This window comes from Vipera ursinii, assembly GCF_947247035.1.
Source record: "Vipera ursinii genome assembly, chromosome: 1".
Lineage (NCBI taxonomy): Eukaryota > Metazoa > Chordata > Lepidosauria > Squamata > Viperidae > Vipera > Vipera ursinii.
The window spans coordinates 2,458,427-2,472,710 of NC_139512.1; the positions used below are offsets into that span (position 1 = coordinate 2,458,427).

General features: G+C 42.7%; 1 protein-coding gene across 1 annotated transcript in view; it reads right to left on the reverse strand.

Moving 5' to 3' along the window:
* The window catches only part of LOC310632727 (uncharacterized protein), a 474,991-nt gene that overhangs the window by 123,883 nt on the left and 336,824 nt on the right, over positions 1-14,284 (reverse strand). The window lies entirely within an intron of this gene.

The window sequence follows — 14,284 nt, forward strand, 5'->3', positions numbered from 1 at the left end:
TGTTTTCTTTTTTAAAAAAATAGTGAGAATGATGCCTAGACTGTCCTTGGAAAAATCTGCAGAAGTTGCGTATGATAAGAATGATAAATATCACATTGTACAGAGATGAGCAGTAGAGCAGACCAATTCTAAAAAACTCAGCATCAGTACTAAGCGAAACAGGTAATCCAAACATGGAAATAAGGGCAAATAAATATTTTTTAACATGTGACGATGACAAGCATTCTTTCTTGGGAAAGAGTTTCGAGAGACGTGTGTCATCCTTAAAAGATTTCTGGCTTGGTCATTGTCCACCTACCTTACATAAAAAAGTAGTGGGGCATGAACTGTGTGGTTCCAGCAGCCAACCTGATTTTTGTGACTCGGATACACCTGATCAACTCAACCTCCCCCCTGACCTTGATTCCAGCATCAAGGGCGACAGATTTTACACCCTGTGGGGAATCACACCCAGTACTGCTAGAGGCCCATCCCACTGATTTCCAATAGCCATTTTATTCATGATAGTTGTAAAGCCATCATCACGTGACCGTGATTGGTTTTATGGTGGTTGGTTTTTTTTGCCATGGTTACAGGTCCTTGAATTACAACAGTACATTTAGTGACCATTCAAAATGACAACGGCATTGAAAAATGTGAGTTATGACCGTTTTCAACAGTATCCCCATGGTCACATGATCCAAATTTGGATGCTTGGCCACTGACTCAGATTTATGACAGTTGCAGTGTCCCGGGATCATGTGATCATCTTTTGCGACCTTCTGACAAGCAAAGGCAATGGGGAAGTCAGAGTCACTTAATAACCTGCGATTAAATTAACAATTGTGGTGATCCAGTAGCAAACCTGTAGCAAAAATAAAAAGGTCATAAAATAGGGCAAAATTCACTTAACTTTCTTGCTCAGCAACAGAAATTTTGGGTTCAATTGTGGTTGTAAGTCACGGACTACCTGTGTTAAGCTAACACGATGGTCATTAAGTGAACCCATTGGTCACTACCTGGCGTTTTGGGCTGAAAACTGGAAATAAACACCAGTTTCCAGAAAACATCGTAAATCACAGTTACATGACTATGGAGTGCTGCAAACAACCATAAATACAGGCTGGTTGCTGAATGCCTAATAGCTTCTCCCAAGGGGCTTCAGATATAGAACTTCAAATCTGGGTCATAAGTCTCTTATCAGGGTACATTCAGATGGTTGCTGAGTAACCAGACATAAGTTGAGGACTACCTGTAGTCCTAAAGGTGTTTGAAATTATGAAGAGGGGAGTTGATTGAAAAGTATTTTTTTTCTCCTCTCCTTCAGGAACAGACCAGCCTTCCCCATTCTGCTGCCCTTAAAAAGAGTGGAACTACAATTCCCAGAAATCCCAGCCAGGTGCAGGATCTGGCTGCCTGGCAGTTCTGGACCTTGTTAGAGGATTGGTGGGAGGTAGGTTTCAAACTTGGGGAGTTATAGAAAGAAGTCAGTTTGACAGAAGAGGCAGAGTGGAGAAGAGGAAGTGCTATTTCATCCAGAGATGGTGTTAACTGATAGAATTCACTTCCTCAGGATGTGTTTTAAAGAAAAAAAAATGAGGGAATTGGTGGTGTGTATCCAGCAGTTTTCATAGAGAAACTGCCACCTCCCACCCCCACAGAGACAGTCTGATTTGCATTTTGCAGAGCAGCTGAAGCAGCCATTTCTCTGCATTTTGTGAGCTATCAAGCTGGCTGGGGGATTCTGGAAGTTGAAGTCCACATATCTTAAAGTTGACAAGGTTGAGAAACACTGATGAAAGACATCTGAGTGACCACTACTACAAATACAATGCTGTCGGGACAATTTTTTCTCTATTTGTTCCTGTGTCTTGTGCCTCTCTTTTTTATTATTTTAGAAAAGTTGCACACTCTAGCAGAACCTTTCTCTCCATCAGCTGTAATTTATTATTTATTATCATTATATGCCTGTCAATGAGACAGGGCAGTCTACCTCTAAATTTCAGATGCTGGGGACAATATTGTATTAGGAAAAAATACTACACTTGTAAGCTGAGTTCATATAATACACTAAACCCCAGTTAACAAAACACAATTATGCCACAGCTGAGAAACATACTTTTCATGCGAGAAAACTTGAGTCTATTTTAAAATTGGGGGAGGAAATGGCAGAAGAGCTTTCCAAAATATAACGATCAGGGGGGATGGTCCAGCATTTCCCCTCTCAAAGCAACATGGAGATTTATATTAATATTTATAAATATAACAATATATATTTATATTTCACATTTTGAACCCCCCATCTCCCTCAGAGTTGTACTGAACTTGTACTCCAACGTATTTGGAGGTCATCAGGTTAGTGAAGAATGGATTAGGGGATCAGGTTGGGAAAACCTAACCTCGAAATCCCAATTCTATTAGTTAAAATTCATCTATATCTATCTATCTATCTATCTATCTATCTATCTATCTATCTATCTATCTATCTATCTATCTATCTATCTATCTATCTATCTATCTATCTATCTATCTATCTTATACAACACACCTTACTCCTATTTGCCCCACAACAACAACCCTGTGAGGTAGGTTGGGTTGAGAGACAGCTGGCTTTCATGGCTGAGGGACCTGAACTCACGGTTTCTGCAGCAGTCATAAATGTGAAAATTGTCCTAAGTCTTTTTTTCCAATACCATTGTAACTGTGAACAGTCACTAAGTGAAGATTGTAAGTCGATGACTACTTGCATAGCTAAATAGCACTTCAATATTAAGAGGCAGTCTACCTCAAATGATACAACAGGGATACAACAAAAAAGTGGTTGCCTTCAGGGCTTGCTTGTTTAGGAAGCATCAAAGTGGACTAGAGTGCAGGCTAAAGAGAGTCATTTTGATCCAATCAAGAATATTCCTTTTCTCGCTGAATCTCTGTTTTGTTAATGGCAGGAGAGCATTCCTCCATCAAAGGCTTCTGGTCAGCAACATTCCAGAGCCGGCATTCTGCCCGGTCAGCGACCCATCCTCCCCTTCCTTTGTTTACCCTTCTGGAAACACATTGCCTCTAGCAGATTTGCTGCTGCAGACTAAAGCTGAGACTCCATCCTGGTTTCCTGCAGATCTTTGAAAAACTGGGGATCACCCAGCTGATCTTCCAAAACTCACAGGCCAAATCTCACCGAGTCCAGTGGGAAGGGCTAAGGATCAAGAGGTATCTGGGGTTCCAGATCTAGGAATCCATGGTGTAATCTTGGGAGACAGGAGACGCAGCCTTGATAAACAAAATTTGAAGAGTAAGGAAAGCGTCAACGAAGGGACTCTTCCTAATTTTGAGGAGAGTAAAAGTGAGGGCAGGAGGAACATTTTGTGACTTATAAGATTGATGATAGCCTTGTGAGGTAGTCTGGACAAGAAGCACAGCCAGGAATTCTAGCTCTATTTTTTTATTTTTATTTTTGGTGAAGTAATTATCACAAAATCTTGCAAGTCTGAAAGTACTGTCTCATCCCTCGCTTTTCTTTTCCTGAAAACATGGGAAGTTCCCTTCAGAAATGCTTTTACCACCTCTTGCCTTTCAGACTCCAATTATGTTTATCAGACCGTGGTCCACACTGTGGGTCTTCCTCCTGTCTCTGAAGGTCATTCCCACATACCATTATACCTGCCATTACTTTATGAGAGAGTCCCAGGAGCGGTGAGAAAATAGAAGAGGATATTTAAGGCTCAGGGTTGAATTTTGGTGGCCCTTGGTGTTCTCTGAGCTGTTTTCTTGCCGATGTTTCATTACCCATCTAGGTAACATCACTCCTAGCGCAAACTAGTTCTAGTTTGGCAATGAAATGTCTGCAAGAAAACAGCCAAGCTCAGAAGAGCTGGGAAAGATGTTCCCTCTGCAAACAATGAACCCCAGAGGGAGCAGGTCCAGGCCAGGAAAATGTGCAGCCATCAGTAACTACAGCAGTGCTTCCCAAATGTAGGTAAATTATCCAAAACTTGATAAAAGTGGGTATTTTTCCTTTGGGTAATGACACAAAAATCTGCAGTGTATGCCTCCCAGCATACACAAATGACAGCACAGCAGGAGGCTGATGGTGCAGATCAGCAGAGGGGCTGGACAGCTCCGGGCGATGACTGCTCACTCAGGATAAGCCTAATGACTTAAGCTGTTGACAGCCCCAGGCATGGTCAGCCTGGTGGGAAGCCAGGATCTACACCCATTGTCACCTGCACTGGCAGGAAGCCCAGGTTTGAACTGATTGGATGCCATCCACCTGGGTAGGTACAAATAGACGCCAGGCTTCCCTGTTTCCCCAGTTCGTTCTGTTCAGAATAAACTCATCTCTACCCCAGCTCTGTGTCCGTCTCTATGTGAAGCACGCGACTTTACAAAATCCATTAACAACAGAGAAATTTAAATTGACTTAAAGATTGTCATGTGTATATGGAGGTTCTCAGTCATCCAGCTCATGGTTGTCCCAAAGGTGCTTTTTTTTTCAAGAGGCAACTGGACTTCCTTTGTTTTTCTTCGAAGACGTTTCACTTCTCATCCAAGACATTCTTCAGCTCTGACTGGATGGTGGATCTTTGGGGCTTTCCAGTACTTTTTCACTTTCCCTATGTAGAGAGGCAACAATTATACTTCCCTTCAGAAAGTTGCCTTTTAACAATGTGGACTTTGGTTTCCTGAGCAGCAATGTCAGATCCTCCATTCCACTTTGTTTTCTAGGACACTCTCTTCTTTCTGGCCTTTGTCCCCAAATATTCTTTTGCTCTGTAGAGAAATATGGGAGGTGCTGCTTTTAAAGATGTTTACAGAGAGTCCCTAGCACTGTGGTGGAGAACTTATGGCACGCGTGCCACAGGTGGCACCCAGAGGCCTCTCTGTGGGCACGCACACCATATCCCCAGTCCTAGGCCTTCAGCTGGGTTTTATAAAACCTTTTCGCTTTAGGCCTCTGCCACCGTGTGCAAAAAATAAAAAAGGTTCTATCAGTCAATCAATTTCAACTTCTCACAGGGGAAAAAAAAAGATCTCGCAAAGTTGGAATTGACTGATTGAACTTTTTAATCCCACCCAGTCTGCCGTTACCACTGCAGCCACGCCCACCCAAAGGGCCATGCCCACCCAATTGGCCACCCCCACTCAATGGGCCACCCCCACCGGGCACCCAACGATACATAAGTGGGTTTTGGGTTGCAGTTTGGGCACTCAGTCTCTAAAGGGTTCACCATCACTGCCCTAGCAGGAATGATCTTCCAGATTTAATTTCCAGATCTCTGGAATTAATATAAAAATCAAGCTAAAATTCAGCAAAAGGAGGAAGAGGAGTGTGAACAATGTGGGCATAATGTAGGTTTAGTTGCCTTTTCTTTTCTCTCCCCTCCCCGCCCCCCCCCCCCCCCCGTTATTCCATGCCTCTAATTTTTTTTGCTATTTCAGCTTTCCAGTCTACATTTTGTAAGAACTATTTACCATAACTGATTTCCTTATTTGTTTGCATCTGAGGTAGACTGCCTCTGGATAGTAAAGTTCCATTTAGCTATAATGATGAAACTGTGAAAAGCAGGGGGCTTCTTTTATTTTGATCCTCAAGCTGCGTCATCTGAGGTAGACTGCCTGTTAATACTGAAGTTCCAGTCACTTTAATTAGGAACTTATAGAAGGCATGGACATTCTTCTGAAGCTGAGGTGTCCTTACAGCGGTCAAAAAAGTTAAGATGAAGGCCTCAATCTTATCAACAAAGTCCTGCCCCTTTTTTGTGTGACTCCTGTGGACATCCAAAAGAGTGTCCAACTGCTGTTAGCTGGGTTATATCTGACTGTCCAGTACGAACTGACAAGGTCAGCACACACATCGCTCCCCACCCCCAAAGAGCAGACTCCAAAATATAAGGCACACATATGAAAGAAACACTGGAGGTTTCATTTTAGTCTATTTATTAAAGAGAGCAGGTTAGAAAGTGGGAGGTGATGAGTTCTAGTTCTGCCTTAGGCACCTTGGGGTGATCTTAGGCCAGCCACTCTCTCTTAGCCCTGGGAAAAAAGGAAGGCAAAGGCAAGCATCTTCTGAAAAATATGGTAAATAAAATGGCAGGGATTTGCCCAGGCAGTCAAAGGGAGTCAAAGCCAATAATAATAGTTATAGGTGCAATCCCAAAACACCTGGAGCACCACTTAAACACAATCCACATTGACAAAATCCTCATCAGAAATTGCAAACGGCAGCTTCACTTGAACAGCTTACATCCTGAGATGATACCTTTAACATCATCCAGCAACAATATCTGCCTATCCCAGGTTCTTGGAAGGACTCATAAGTGAACAAAAGTACCAAATCCAGTGCAAACAATGTGGCTGACTGTGCAACCAACTATAATAATAGTTAAGACACTTGAGTCTGTGCTTCCAAACTGGGACTGCAGAGCCACCTCTGTGCCCAGCTGTTTGTTTTCTTCAAACTCAAAAGACTACCAATTTAATAATATGCTGCTCTCTAATATGTTATATATGCTTTCCTAAGTTCCAGTTTAGGCCACCAAAACATGAAAAAATGTGGGAAACTAGAGGCCAAATTTGTGTTTCAAAGAGAAAAAAGGGCTGGCTGTGTTTTTACCCTGGCTCACCATCTAGAGTCCAAAGAGGGAATTGCAGAGAATTGCCTTCATGTGAAGTGGCTGTTCTTTTTCTATCTGGTCACTGATTCTTTTGCCTTTTGAACTGGAATGGTGCTTGGAATCTGTTCTTATTCCTTTTTTTTCTTTTTTTGTTTCTAGGTTTTATGATACAGTGCCAGAATGTCTGCAACTCTTCAACTTATCTTGTAGTCCTTGACTTATGACCACAATTGACATCCAACATTTCCATTGCTAAGCAAGACAGTTGTTAAGAGAATTTTGCCCTGTTTTATGACCTTTCTTGCCACAGTTGGTCAAGTGAATCGCTGCAGTTATAACATGGTTGTTAAGTGAATCTGGCTTCCCCATTGACTGCTTCTCAGGAGGTCTTCCTGCCCAAATCAAGATTATCCTTGAAGGCAACTGAGCTGGGCATACTGTGCTGTATTGAAGCATCCACCTCCTCACTCCTTCAGACCTTAGAACTACTCTACATTTAGGCATTTATAATGATACCTCCATTATAAAATATTGTTTTTACAAGGTTTTTTAATATTTTAATTTCCAGTTAATATTTTAATATTAACTATGCTCAATGAGGGGGGTACGATCGCTCAGGGATTAAAAAGACACTGAACTTGTCGGTTGGAAAGCTGACAGCCTGGGGTGGGATTCAGCCGGTTCGCACCACTTCGGCAGAACGGGTAGCTGATTTTTTGTCACCCAGGCCCAGAATGGACTTCCGGAAGCAGCATCCACACAGAGAACCAGTTGTTCACATATTTGAATCCCACCACTGCCGAGTGCCACACAATGGGGTGAGTTCCCGTTACTTGCCCCAGGTCCTGCCCACCTAGCAGTTTGAAAGCAAGCAAATGCAAGTAGATAAATAGGTACCACTTCAATAGGAAGGTAAGCGCCTTCTGTGTTCCTTTGGCATACAGCCATGCTGGCCACATGACCACAGAAAATGTCATACCGAGCCGAGATGAGCACTGCACCCTTGAGTCAGACACGGCTGGGCAGTGGAAACCTTTGCAGTTTCTTTTATGCACAATGATGTAAGTTGTTTCATTCAATTTCTAAGTTTTTGTTATGCAACTCAGAAATTACGGTTGTTTGGACATTGATGTAGTTTTATTCCCCGTTTTATCTCAGTTTTCTAAAAGGTGGTTTTAGAAAGTTTGGTAAGTTTCCCTGGGTAACCTTTGCGGGCAGAGAAAAAGATTGTCCTCCAATTCTGCCAATTCTCCCCTTGTTAAGAAAAATCTTCCTCCTTGTTCAATGTAACATCTCTGAAAGGAGGCATTGTTTGCTTTGCCCTGATTGCTTTTGACCCACATTCATCTGCAGTTTCTTTTCTCCTCTTGTTTCCTCCTTCCAGCCTCTCTCTCTTACGGGGAGGAGACAATGCGAAGAAGTATCTGTCAAGGAGTGGCCATGAGGCAGGGAGTTTACCTGGACAGGTGGATGCTGACTCACTTTCCTTTTCCTCCAGCTACTCAGTTTGACTCTGAATCTCAGCCGATGCTGGTTGCGTGCAGCACTCAAGACCATGTGGGATTCAAGAAATGGGAGCCTTTCTTATGAACATTATCCCGAGGCCAGGCCAGAGCACCCCCCTTCTGCCCTCTGCAACCCTCAGCTCAAACCGGCTGTTTCAGGAGTGTCCCTCCTTAAATACACTCCACCGTGGCAGGTCTTCTGTGCAGCTCTGGGGTCCAAGTTGCAGGTAAGAGGATGGAGACCAAAGTGTGGCTATCAGCATATTCCTCCAAAGTTTGTTCGTTTGCTTATATCCCGTCTTTTTTATTTTTACAAATAACTCAGGACGGCAAACATTCAGCACAACTTCCTCTTCCTATTTTTCCCACAACAGTAACCCTGTGAAGAGTGTTAGGCTGAGGGAGAGTGACTGGATCAAAGTCACCCAACTCTGGCTTTCATGGCTAAATCAGGATTTGAACTCACATTCTTCTGCGTTCTAGCCTGCTACCTTAACTACTAGACCAAACTGGCTTTCAGTTTTCTTCAGTTTGAATGGTGTGAAAGGAAACCAGCAATGCTTATGGAAGGGATTGGGGTGTGTGGCTAAGAAAGCTACTGTATATGATCATTGCTTGAAATTCTTTCCTTTAAAAAAACACTATATATATATATAGTGGACAGATTAGCATACCACAAAGTGGCATGGCCTGGACAAAGAGGTGGACCATACCAACAATGATGCAGTCTAATATATATATATATATATATATATATATATATATATATATATATATATATATATATATATATATATATATATATATATATATATATATATATATATATATATATGTTTTCGTAGATTCTCGCGGGTGTCTGTATGTGTAGATCTAGTGTCTCGGGTTTCTTCCCGCGTTCCTTTCATCTTCAGAAAGTTGTGGCGACGTTTCGACGAAATCCCATCCGTCATCATCAGGCCGGAGTGTTCCTCCTGCTGCTTCCAGGAGCAATGCGTGGTCTGGCTGTTCCTTTCCTTCCAACTGTTCCTTTCCTTCCAACCAGAAGAAGGAAGCTAAAGCCACCAGCCTGATGATGACGGATGGGATTCCGTCGAAACGTTGCGCCTACACTTTTAGTTCTACGCGGGGAAAAACCCGAAAAACCAAGGATCCAAGACACCAAAGGCTCACGGAATGCTGTTACCTTCCCACTGGAGTGGTCCCTATTTTTCTCCTTGCATTTTTACGTGCTTTCGAACTGCTAGCTTGGCAGAAGCTGGGACGAGTAACAGGCGCTCACTCTGCTACCCGGCACTTGGGATTCGACCCGCCAAACTGCCGACCTTCTGATCGACAAGCTCAGCATCCTAACCCACTGAGCCACCGCGTCCCTCATATATATGTGTGTGTGTGTGTGTGTGTGTGTGTGTGTGCACGTGTGCACATGTGTGTGTGCATGTGTGTGTACACACACACATATATATACACACATACATACATATACATATGCATACACACACACACACACAAACACACACATATATCCCTAACTTCATTTAATTTTGATCAAATTTAAATTTAGATTAGATTGCATCATTGCTGATATGGTCCACCTCTTTGTCCAGGCCATGCCCACTTTGGGGGGATGCTATTCTGTCCATTCTGAAAGAAACTCTGCCTCCCCCACCTTTATAAGACAGTCCCTGCTGCCTATCACGTTGCGCCCTTGGCGTTGATGCCATCCTAGACCCCCGTGAGGTAGACTCTTCCTGCTTTCTGAGTTTTCTCTTTTTCCATGTTGGAGCCAGACTGAATGATAAATTGCTGTTCCTCATCCAGAATTCTCTAAAGTATTAAAGAGTAATAGTAGTTTCAAATAACAGCTGAAGGACTAGGTTTCCGTTCTTGGAACCTCCAATTTCAACCATTAAAGATAGTATCTACCCACCTATCTTCTGCCAATGCTTTTTCTGATTGGCTTTGATTTGTCCAAACTTAACAATCTTCTGCTACAATTCTTTCCACTCACTTTATGGTCCAAAATAGTTAGGCATTCCCTCGCTTCTTAGGGCTTATGGAGAACAGTTTGATTTTATTTCACTGAGCACTGACTAATTTGTCCTTCTTGCTGTTCAAATTTTCTTCATTCCTTTTCTTCAGCCTCACAATTCAATGGTGCCAATGATACTTTGAAGATTCATAGTTCAAAGATGCCCACTCTATTTCTTTTGTTCTTTCTTGATCTCCAGCTTTTATAACTGTCCTTTCTCTTGAAAGGATCCCTGCTTTAAATTATTCTGATGACAACCTTTGTTGACATAAAAATATCCTTCTCTTTTACAATCTTGCCTACTTCTGTTATTGTCTTCCTCCTTAGGATTAATTTCCTCTTTGCTTCTTCAACATATTTTTGTCATTATCAATTCTTATTCCTTCTGCCTGAAAACAAAGAAATAAGCCCACTAAATATTTTGGTTCGCATTACCTTTTATATCTTAATATTCAGTGTTAACCCAGATTTCATTTCATGTTTTCTTTACTTTTAGCTAGCACAGTACCAGTAGCGTTATCTTCATATCTGAAACTGCTAACATTTCAGCCTGCATTTTGATACCAGCTTCCAATACAGGTAGTCCTCAACTTATGACCACAATTCTGTTGTTAAGGAAGGTTAAGTGAGGCGCGTCTGATTCTACGATCTTTTTTTGCCACAGTTTGTAATTGAATTTGTTACGTGAATCATGTTCTTAAGCAAACTTGGCTTACCCCATTGACTTGGCGTGTCAGAAACTGGCTGGAAGGTCAGAAATGGTGATCAAATCTCCCCAGGACATCGCAACTGTTGTAAATACATGACAGTTGCCAAGCACCCAAATTTTGATCATGTGACCATGGGGATGCTGCAACTGTTATAAATGGAAGGACAGCTCATAAGTCACCTTTTTCAGTGCCATTGTAACTTTAAATGGCCACCAAACAAATGGTGGTAAGTCGAGGACTATGCGTATAATATAATATATTGTCTGGAAGTTAAACAAATTTGAAGACCAGTTGCATCCTACTGCAGTTCTGTGCTGTATTGTAAAGCTTTCTAGCTCTCTAAATTCAGCTCTCACCGTGGCTTCTTGTTCGCTGTACAGGTCCCTCCAAAGAATAACCAGATGTTTTGGCCCACCTTGTAACCATCGTATATGCCCCATTTTAGTGAGATGTATACCATCAAAGGACTTACTCTAGTCATAGAAACCTCCTTCTTAAATTAACCGTGTGCGATTCCACCTCCCTTCTGTGATTACTTCTTGGTAAACCTCTATATGGCACAGCACTGGGTTACGTCAGGCAAATGCCTTCCCAGAACCAAAATGGCTTGTCTGGTCTGAACATCTTATGAAGGCTTGTTGAAGATTCTCATCTCTCAAGACAGCGTTTCTAAACCTTGGCAGCTTGAAGAAGTGTGGACTTCAACTCCCAGAATTCCCCAGCCAGGATTTTTTTTTATCCCCAGCCAGCAATTCTGGGAGTTAAAGTCCACGCCTCTTCAAGTTGCTAAGGTTGAGATCATTGCCTGAGAGAAGCAGGCAGTTTGGGGTAAATAACAGGCTTTGCCAGCAGCAGACCCCGCTCTTTGAAACGTGCTGTCTCTGGAAGCATCTCTTCTGGTGGGAAAAAGGGAGATGAGCCGGGCTGGCTGCCAAATTTTGAAAAGTAAATGCATTGCCTTTTGGTGCCACTCTGGCTGCCTGTCTTATGATGGTTATTCGTGCTTTGTTATTCACCACTCAAAGTCTGATCAGATTGGAGTGTTGGCAAAGATTATCCATAAATGTGTCTACCTTAGTTGCTGGAAGTGGATGCTGCATATTAAGTGTGTTTTTAAGAGAGAGCATGGATGTGTGAGCAATGCAATCATGAGAAGAAGTTGGTGTATCTCTTATGGGTTGTACTGAAACTGGGAGACCTCATCTCAAATCGGTCTTCAGCAATGGGAGTTGAGTTTTATCTTCAGGTGTTCATACAACATTTATCCCCAAACCTATTAAAGAATCTAGCAGCTGCATTCTCACATTGAACAATGGTAAAGGTAGTGCTCAACTTACGATCAGTTGTTTAGCCACTGACATTACAATGGATTCCCAGTTTCTATGGTTAATGCAACCTGGGACTCTTTAAATATATTGGGCTACATCTGATGCGTCTTTTGGTTGGGATCACGGCCAACAGATCTGGAGGACAAGAAGTTGGGGAGTTACCATCTCACAAAACTTTTGCAACAAAGCAGTAATATATTTTCTGTAGCAAGGTGGGGTGCGAGGCCTCGTCTGGTGGGAATTTTTAAAAAGTTCTTCAAGATTTGTTGAGCTACAAAAAAAAAAAGAGAAAGCAATCTAGTTTCTATTGGGTCATAAAAATGCAACTGTCTCAAGGGTGGTGCCTGATGTTTTCACAGTAGCTGTGGACTTTGTTTTGAACCTGCCATTAAGATGAGATTTACAGGGTCACCTAGTGGCACCTAACAAGTTTTCCTTTGTCATGTAAAGAACTATTCTGGTAACTGAGCTGGTACACACACCTATTCTTTCCTGGATTTGGACTACTTTGAGCCTGCAATGAATTACAGCAGGCTCTAAGAAAGAGGCTCCTGAATTTACAGGTAGTCCTTGATAAATGTATACAAATACCTCAGAGGATAAATGGGCTTATGGCACTCCTCCAGATGTTACGAGCCTTGCCAGGGTAAATATAGCAAAAGTCCTGGTGGTACGGTGGGTAGAATGCAGTACAGGTAGTCCTCGTCTTACAACAGTTCATTTAGTGACTGCTCAAAGTTACAATGGCGGAGAAAAAAAGTGACTTAAGACTGTTTTCCACACTTGCGACCGTTGCAGCATCCCCAGGGTCATGTGATCAAAACTCAGCTGCTTGGCAACTGGCTCACATTTATGACGGTTGCAGTGTCCCAGGGTCATGTGATCACCTTTTGCGCCCTTCTGACAGGCAAAGTCAGTGGGGAAGCCAGAATCGCTTGACAACCATGTTGCTAAACTTTAACAACTGCAGTGATTCGCTTAACAACTGTGGCAAGAAAAGTTGCAAAATGGGCCAAAATTCACTTAACAAATGTTTCACTTGGCAAGAGAAATGGGTTCATTGGTGGTCGTGAGTTGAGGACTACCTGTATTGCAGGCTAACTCTGCCCAGTCTGACCGGTTCAAGGTTGACTTAGTCTTCCATCCTTCTGAGGACCCAGATTGTTGGCGGGGGGCGAGGGGGGCAGGCAGCATTGCTATTGCTACTGCTATGGAGCAGCCCTATCAGTCTGGTATACCATAGAACAGGGGTCTTCAAACTTGGGAACTTTAAGACTTGTGGACTTCAACTCCCAGAATTCCTCAGCCAGCCCTTCCTGCGTGCCTGGCTGAGGTATTCTGGGAGTTGAAGTCCAGAAGTCTTAAAGTTCCCAAGTTTGAAGACCCCTGCCATAGAATTTGATTGGTCTTTCTCCCTCGCTACCATGGCTTAGGAAGTGAGGTACAGGTAGTCCTCAACGTGCGACCACCATAGGAACTGGAAAATTCATCGTTAAGCAGTATGGTTATAAAGTGAGGATCACGCAACTGCGCCCAATTTTATGACTGTTTTCCCTGAAGCTGTTAAGCGAATCACTGCAGTCATTAAGCAAGACATCTCATGACCATGATTTGCAATCTTCCCTGCTGGCTTTCCCATATAGCTGTTGCCAGGTCCCTGAATTACAAAGAGGTGACTGTGTGGATGCTGAGGCTACTTGTAAGTGCCACTGCAGGTCCTACATAACGTTTTTTCAGCACCTTTGCAAATTTGAACAGTCATTCAACACATGGTTATATACAGGTAGTTCCTCAACTTACAACAGGGGTCTTTAAACTTGGCCCTTTTATGACTTGTGGACTTCAACTCCCAGAATTCCTCAGCCAGGCACACTGGCTGAGGAATTCTGGGAGTTGAAGTCCACAAGTCATAAAAGGGCTAAGTTTGAAGACCCCTGACTTACCACCACAATTGGGACCAGAATTTTTGTTGCTAAACAAGATGTTAAATGGATCACATGGCCATTAAGTGAATCTGGTTTACCCCATTGATTTTGCTTATCCCGAAGCCATTGGGACGGTCACAAACCCTAACCCTAACACTGTAACCATCATAAACACTATATATGCCGGGTTGTCA